General features: G+C 40.3%; 1 pseudogene; it reads right to left on the reverse strand.

Moving 5' to 3' along the window:
- Positions 1–790: 790 nt before the first annotated feature.
- LOC121847853 lies at positions 791–8,897 on the reverse strand (annotated as a pseudogene).
- Positions 8,898–9,327: the final 430 nt, after the last annotated feature.

A 9,327-nucleotide genomic window follows, 5' to 3' on the forward strand; every position in this document is an offset into this window, starting at 1 on the left:
CTCAGAAATCGGCAATTAACTGCACCTCAGATTGCAGCCCAAGTAAATAAATGCTTCACAGAGTTCAAGTAACAGACACATCTCAACATCAACTGTTCAGAGGAGACCGCGTGAATCAGGCCTTCATGGTCGAATTTCTGCAAAGAAACCACTACTAAAGTACATCAATAAGAAGAGACTTGCTTGGGCCAAGAAACACGAGCAATGGACATTAGACTGGTGGAAATCTGTCCTTTGGTTTGACAAGTCCAAATTGAAGATTTTTGGTTCCAACCGCCATGTCTTTGTGAGACGCAGGGTAGGTGAATGGATGATCTCCCCATGTGTGGTTCCCACTGTGAAGCATGGAGGAGGAGATGTTATGGTGTGGGGGTGCTTTGCTGGTGACATTGTGTGATTTATTTTTAATTCAATGCACACTTAACCAGCATGGCTACCACAGCAATATGCCACCCCATCTGCTTTGCGCAGACTGTTGGAAAAGCATTCCAGATGATTACGTCATGAAGCTGGTTGAGAGAATGCCAAGAGTGTGCAAAGCTGTTATCAAGGCAAAGGGTTGCTACTTTGAAGAATCTAAAATATATTTTGATTTGTTTAACGCTTTTTTGGTTACTATATTATTCCATATGTGTTATTTCATAGTTTGTCTTCACCATTATTCTACAATGTAAAAAAGAGTTACAAATACAGATATGGGTAGGTGTGTGTTTATACAGACTAGTACTATATATATAAATATATATATATATTTTTTTTTTTTTTTACAAAACTACATGCAAAAATATTTTTAACCCTCAGCAGCATCAGTCTAAAATACACAAAATATGCCTAGTACAACCCTCTAAAGAAAATATAACACTAACCAAAATGTCAAATCAAGAGAAGCTAAAATATTGGTGATGCTTTTGTGACAGTAGTCAACTACAGTACTAACTAGGATCTCTTACACACTCAAAACCAGAGCAATATGTGGCTACATAAGCACACAATTCAAAGACTAACTAACCATGACCAGCCACTTACCATATACAGTACAAACCTTCATAATACGATCCAGTTATAATTCATTTAAAATAAGTAACTTGGAAAATGTAGAACTCACATTGTAACATAACTACAGTTCTTAAAAACATGTCCATGCAAATAATACAGAGATGCCCAGTCCTGTCCTATGAATGAGAAAATGTATCCTGATTTTCTCATACTGTAGCTGAAGACTGACTGTGGCGTTCTCTTCTGAGTTCCCGTTACATCACACCAGGGGGAGAGGATAAGAGGAGCAGGCTGCCAGTCCACACATATTCCTCCCTCGTTCTATTAGGAAATATCTGAGGAGGAAATACAAAACAAAATATATTTTGTAAGCTACAGTGCCTTGGAAAGTATTCGGCCCCTTGAACTTTGCAACCTTTTGCCACATTTGAGGCTTCAAACATAAAGATATAAAACTGTATTTTTTTGTTAAGAATCAACAACAAGTGGGACACAATCATGAAGTGGAACGACATTTATTGGATATTTCAAACTTTTTTAACAAATCAAAACTGGCAATTAACTGGACCAATGAAAAATTGGGCGTGCAAAATTATTCAGCCCCTTTACTTTCAGTGCAGCAAACTCTCTCCAGAAGTTCAGTGAGGATCTCTGAATGATCCAATGTTGACCTAAATGACTAATGATGATAAATACAATCCACCTGTGTGTAATCAAGTCTCCATATAAATGCACCTGCACTGTGATAGTCTCAGAGGTCCGTTAAAAGCTGCAGAGAGCATCATGAAGAACAAGGAACACACCAGGCAGGTCCGAGATACTGTTGTGGTGAAGAAGTTTAAAGCCGGATTTGGATACAAAAAGATTTCCCAAGCTTTAAACATCCCAAGGAGCACTGTGCAAGCGATAATATTGAAATGGAAGGAGTATCAGACCACTGCAAATCTACCAAGACCTGGCCGTCCCTCTAAACTTTCAGCTCATACAAGGAGAAGACTGATCAGAGATGCAGCCAAGAGGCCCATGATCACTCTAGATGAACTGCAGAGATCTACAGCTGAGGTGGGAGACTCTGTCCATAGGACAACAATCAGTCGTATATTGCACAAATCTGGCCTTTATGGAAGAGTGGCAAGAAGAAAGCCATTTCTTAAAGATATCCATAAAAAGTGTTGTTTAAAGTTTGCCACAAGCCACCTGGGAGACACACCAAACATGTGGAAGAAGGTGCTCTGGTCAGATGAAACCAAAATTGAACTTTTTGGCAACAATGCAAAACGTTATGTTTGGCGTAAAAAGCAACACAGCTCATCACCCTGAACACACCATCCCCACTGTCAAACATGGTGGTGGCAGCATCATGGTTTGGGCCTGCTTTTCTTCAGCAGGGACAGGGAAGATGGTTAAAATTGATGGGAAGATGGATGGAGCCAAATATAGGACCATTCTGGAAGAAAACCTGATGGAGTCTGCAAAAGACCTGAGACTGGGACGGAGATTTGTCTTCCAACAAGACAATGATCCAAAACATAAAGCAAAATCTACAATGGAATGGTTCAAAAATAAACATATCCAGGTGTTAGAATGGCCAAGTCAAAGTCCAGACCTGAATCCAATCGAGAATCTGTGGAAAGAACTGAAAACTGCTGTTCACAAATGCTCCCCATCCAACCTCACTGAGCTCGAGCTGTTTTGCAAGGAGGAATGGGAAAAAATTTCAGTCTCTCGATGTGCAAAACTGATAGAGACATACCCCAAGCGACTTACAGCTGTAATCGCAGCAAAAGGTGGCGCTACAAAGTATTAACTTAAGGGGGCTGAATAATTCTGCACGCACAATTTTTCAGTTTTTGATTTGTTAAAAAAGTTTGAAATATCCAATAAATGTCGTTCCACTTCATGATTGTGTCCCACTTGTTGTTGATTCTTCACAAAAAATACAGTTTTATATCTTTATGTTTGAAGCCTGAAATGTGGCAAAAGGTCGCAAAGTTCAAGGGGGCCGAATACTTTTTGCAAGGCACTGTATACCAAACAAATATAAACACAACATACAACATTTTCAAAGACTCATACAAGGAAATGAATCAACTTCAAATAAATTCATTAGGCCCTAATCTATGGATTTCACATGACTGGGAATACAGATATGCATCTGTAGGTCACAGATACCTAAAAAAAAAAAGTAGGGTTGTGGATCAGAAATCTGGTATCTGGTGTGACCAACAGGACAATCATGCAGCACGACACATCTTATTCGCATAGAGTTGATCAGGCTGTTGATTGTGGCCAGTGGAATGTTGTCCCACTCCTCTACAATGGCTGTGTGAAGTTGCTGGATATGGGTGGGAACTGGAACAAGCTGTCGACATGTGGAGCCAGAGCATCCCAAACATGCTCAATTGTTGACATGTCCGGTGAGTATGCAGGCCATGGAAGAACTGGGACATTTTCCAGGAATTGTGTATAGATCCCTGCGACATGGTCATGCATTATCATGCTGAAACATGAGTTGATAGCGGCGGATGAATGGGCCTCAGGATCTCGTCATGGTATTTCTGTGCATTCAAATTACCATCGATAAAATTCTATTGTATTTGTTGTCCGTAGCTTATGCCTGCCCATACCATAACCCCACCACCACCATGTGGCACTCTGTTCACGCTGACATCAGCAAACCGCCCACACAACACTATACACGTGGTCTGTAGTTGTGTGGCAGGTTGGAAGTTCTGCCAAATTCTCTAAAACGATGTTGGATGCGGTTTATGATAGTGAAATTCACATAAAATTCTCTGGCAACAGCTCTAGTGGACATTCCTGCAGTCACCATGCCAATTGCACACTCCCTCAAAACTATTACACTGAGAAAAAATTCAAATGCATCTAGAGATTCTGGGTTCGAGTCCAGGCTCTGTCGCAGCTGGTAGCGAATGGGAGACCCATGTGGCAGCGCACAGTTAGCCCAGCGTCATCCGGGTTAGGGGAGGGTTTGCCAGCAGGGATGTCCTTGTCCCATCGCGAACTAGCGACTCCTGTGGCGGGCCTGGGAGCAGTTGCCAGGTGTATGGTGTTTCCTCCGACACATTGGTGCAGCTGGCTTCCGGGTTAAGTGGGCATTGTGTCAAGAAGCAGTGCGGCTTGGTTGGGTTCTCACGGCTCTCAACCTTCGCCTCTCCTGAGTCCGTACGGGAGTTGCAGTGATGAGACAAGACTGTAACTACCAATTGGATACCACGAAATTGGGGAGAAAAAGGGGTTCAAAAAATAATAAATAAATAAAATAAACACATCATATAAAGTGTTGGTCCCATGTTTCATAAGATGAAGTAAAAAATCCCAGAAATGTTCCATATGCACAAAAAGCTTATTTCTCTCAAATGTTGTGCACAAATGTGTTTATATCCCTGTTAGTGAGAATTTCTCCTTTGCCAAGATAATCCATCCACCTGACAGGTGTGGCATATCAAGTAGATGATTAAACAGCATGATCATTACACAGGTGCACCTTGTGCTGGGGACAACAAAAGGCCACTTTTTAAAATGTGAATTTTTGTTCAGTGTAATAGTTTTGAGGGAGCGTGCAATTGGCATGCTGACTGCAGTAATGTCTATGTAATGTATATCTGTCGCCTGGCTGCCAAATGGGTGACCTATGCCCTCCAAGGCTGCACCCCTGCCCAGTCATATGAAATCCATAGATTAAGGCCGAATGAATTTATTTCAATTGACTTATTTCTTACTATGAACTGTAACTCAGTAAAAACATAGAAATTGGTGCATGTTGTGTTTATACTTTTGTTCAGTATAATTTCACCCTAAAAGGAGATAGTCAGACAGGTATCTTGCAGTATACGTGTCCTACAATGTCTGGGTGTTCAATAGCTGATCTGTGTTCATGAAGCATCTATATAGTTATCATTAGTAAAAAAAGGAAGTTCAACAGCACTGAATATTTTGTATGTATTTACCCATCCATTCCCCAGTTGGTGCCCCAGGAGTTTTTCACGATCCAATATGGAGTGCTATTCTTTTCACCATATCCCACTGCCAGTACAGCATGGTTCACATTGTCTGTAGTGTTCTTACACGTAGTGCTAATACAAACAAAGAATACTTTGTAAAACACATGGAGGACATGTTAATTCATTGTAATAGAGGGTCAAATGTGCAGTTTGTATACCTTATGTGAACGGCAAGGAGCTTTACAGTTCATGAAAGTCTTCTACTGCAACATTGTATGGCTCATAAGTACAGTCTTCTACCTTCCACACATTATTTGATAAGATTTGGAGGTTCACAATTAAATTCCCACAAAGCTCTTTAATCCTGCCACCCAACATGTATTGTCAAGTGGGAGTGATAAGGAACAACTGAGTGTACTGGGCTTACTCTCACCTGCTGTACACACCATCTTTGTAGTGGAGGAAATCATCAGTCACTTCATATCCAAAGCTGACTGGGTTCAGTCTGGCTACAGCATCAACCATGCCCTTTTCGTCATACTATTATAGGGGGGAAGACAGAACAACATACCAATTGCTGACCAAGAAAACAATGTTTAGAACAGATGCAAAGGTTGTAAAACGTTTAGTTTTAGTCTCTCACACTTGTTATGTTGACAACATCTTTCACGAAGGCAGCTGCCAACTCGGGCTTGAAATTGCAAGAGCCATCCTAAGGAAAGTAATTGGGATAAAGAAGTATATAGTGAGTAATCCAAACAAGTGAGTCATAAGGATTAAATACTAGTATAACACTGTTACTTGTGTTATTAACGTTTTCCTTTTTTACACTAAGAACAATTTATAAATACATACATGTCCCGTGTAAGGATAGTCATCTTCGGTCATGAGTCCGTTGTTGTATTTAACATACTCAAACGCCTGGCTTGGGAGTCCCCTGAAACCAATACATTACAGTTGCTGAATGATGTTTTTGCAGACAGACAGCTACAGTATGCATCAGGAGGCATAGAAGTCACATGCAGGACAAATGATAAGCTCATGTGATTTTAAGATGGTACTGTAGGCTACCAACCCCATACATCCGTGATTGTTGAAGTCTTGAGCACAGTCCACCAGTTGCTGCTCAGACTGGAAAATATAGAACGATAACTCACAGATAAGGCTATTACCAACAACCATTCAACAACCAATTCAACTACAGTCTTTCTATTATACCGCTTCATATGAAACCATACAGGGAAACATAGTAGGTTGACTGCCAAAATCAGTGTGAAACATAGTGTGAAACCGTAGATAATACAAGAGAAATAGGGCTAGTTCTCACCAGAAGTGGGAGTTTTCCAGTAGCTATAGCGGTAACAGACTCAAGACAGCCGGTAGTGGAGAAGGTCCAGCAGCTTCCACAATGACCCTTAGGACACAACAATAGCACATTCACTCAACATGATATCAACACAGCACAGTCATAAATGTACAGCTTCTTTTATCTTTTTCACTCACCCGCAATCAGCCAATCCATCGGAAAATGACTTGGTCATGTTGTTGTGAATATACACTACAGTACAAACATTATGAACACCTGCTCTTTCCATGACAGACTGACCAGGTGAATCCAGGTCAAAACTTTGATCCCTTATTGATGTCACTTGTAAAATCCACTTCAATCAGTGTAGATAAAGGGCAGGAGACCAGTTAAAGATGGATTTTTAAGCCTTGAGACATGGATTGTGTGTGTGCCATTCGGAAGGTGAATTGGCAAAACAAAAGATTTAAGTTCCTTTGAACGGGGTATTAGGTGCCAGGAGCAGTTTGTTTCACGCTCAACAGTTTCCCGTGTGTATCAAGAATGGTCCACCACCCAAAGGACATCCAGCCAGCTTGACACAACTGTGGAAAGCATTGGAGTCAACATGGGCCAGCATCCCTATGGAATGCTTTTGACACCTTGTAGAGTCCATGCCCAGATGAATTGAGGCTGTTCAGAGGGCAAAACAGGGGGGGGGTGCAACTCAATATTAGGAAGGTGTTCTTAATGATTTTGTACACTTTTGTACACTCAGTATATTTAGCCTATGAAGGGAAAATTACTATTGATAGTACTTGATATTTGACAGGTGACACATAGTTTCCCTTCTCTCTCCAGTCCACAGAACCAGGATATGGCCCATGGCTGCTGATGTGACTCCCACTGGTGGCAGAGCAGTTCTGATGAAAAGATAAATGTAAGAACAATTACTATTGATTAGGCTATCTTATATCAGGGAAAGGAAAGTTACAACATGTCAGAAAACTTATAATTGGGAAAAGGAAAGTTAACATGTCAGGAAACATTCAGTTTGGGAAAAGTAATTACATTTCATGTCAGCTGTCCCACCTGAGGTTCAGTCAGGGAAAAGGAAAGTCTTCCAGAAACTCTCCCACAAAGCTTACATGTCAGAAAACTGATTCAGTCCCACTGGGAAAAGGAAAGTTACAATAGTTGTAAGATATCATACCTGTAACATATATAAAGCTATATTATGAATACATTGGGAGTTAAGTTGTGACTGGGAAAACAGGAAGAAATGGACAAATAGTTAAAAATAAATAAATGCATAGCCTACTTGAGAACGTGTGCTTCCCTGCATTATGATAGTGGATTCTCCTCTTATGCCCAGTGAAGATGTTCAGGCGATGGTGGTACTCCTCCAGAGCATAGACTTTATTATACTGTAACAACAAAAACAGGTATAGGCAGGCAGTCAACTAAAGATGACAACCTCATACTGACAAGCAAATACATTTGAGGAAGGTCTTGGCCTACTGCTTTCATTTATTACAGGAAGGAACAAGATGACTGTGTCCAGTAACTCTGGTATGTAGGCTACTGTATGTCATCTGCTTTCCTAAAAAATAACACGTGACAGATTTACATTGTAGCCTTTACAGTTTCACATACCTGTAACATCCAGTGTTTGAAGTGATATTCATCTTTAAAAAGAATACATTAAAAAAGAATAAAACACAAACATGATCAGTTAGACCTATGATTTTGATGGTCACATTGTTACAAGTTTGAAACGGTCACTTTTCTGTACAATGTTAACATTTTAGGCTGTAGCACGTGTCACTGTTGTTTCACTGCTTCATGTATATTATGCAATTTAATACGCTATAAATCAAATCAAAGTTTATTTGTCACCGAATACAGTGAAATGGCTACTTACAGGCTCTAACCAATAATGCAAAAAAAAGATATTATGTAAACAATTGGTAAGTAAAGAAATAAAACAATAGTTATATACAGTAGCGAGGCTATAAAAGTAGCGAGGCTACATACAGACACCGGTTAGTCAGGCTGATTGAGGTAGTATGTACATGTAGATATGGTTAAAGTGACTATGCATATATGATGAACAGAGAGTAGCAGTAGCGTAAAAGAGGGGTTGGCGGGTGGCAGGATACAATGCAGATCGCCCGGTTAGCTAATGTGCAGGAGCACTGGTTGGTCGGCCCAATTGAGGTAGTATGTACATGAATGTATTGTTAAAGTGACGGGTGACGGGTTAAAGTGAGGCTATTCATTTCGGTAGCCTAATTATGATCTTTGCTTTTTCATTAGGCTTATTAAATACAGTCTGGTCAACTGCCCAGATCAAGATCAGAAACATAATTTGTGAAGTTAACGGTTCACACAAAACCCGCTTTCATCTGCAGTGCCACTGCATGGCTTGTTGCACTTGGCTTTCAGTTTGTATCTTCCTCCACACGTCGATGTGTGCGTCCAAAGGGGATGCGGGATATGAACAACAAACAGATTAGGGGAGTTATGCTTACCTTCAGGTAAAAACAAGGGTGTTAAATTGGCTGAATGCAAAAAAGCAAGAATAAAAGCAACAGTATACAGCGTCATACTTCCGCGTGTGTTTCGCAACCAATGCATCACATGACTTGAGTAACCTATCCATTTCATTCATGTGTCCTTGTGGCAGGGTCGGTTATCAAAGTTTTTTAGTAAGCACCATAATATGCCTAATTTCCCACCCCACATCAAAATAATTAACATCAAAGTCAATAAAGTGTGCACTTACTGAGGAGGTAAAAATACAATTGCAAGTATCACAGAATTATTAAAGGCCCAGTGCATTCAAAATTCAGTTACGCCTGTGTTTTGTATCATATTGTTAAACAGCTGATGAAACTAACACTGTGTGAGAAAAAAAAACTATCCGTGTTATTTCCTGATGGTTGCTGGTTGAAAATACAATCTACACAGGACCTTCTAATCAGCAGGTTTTGCAAACGTGGAGTTTCAGGTTGTAAATTAGTTAATAGACCATTAACAAAGAGAGTTCCAAACCTCTCTGCCAATAAAGGCTAGTTT

Source organism: Oncorhynchus tshawytscha, linkage group LG12, assembly GCF_018296145.1.
Source record: "Oncorhynchus tshawytscha isolate Ot180627B linkage group LG12, Otsh_v2.0, whole genome shotgun sequence".
In the NCBI taxonomy this organism is placed as follows: Eukaryota; Metazoa; Chordata; class Actinopteri; order Salmoniformes; family Salmonidae; genus Oncorhynchus; species Oncorhynchus tshawytscha.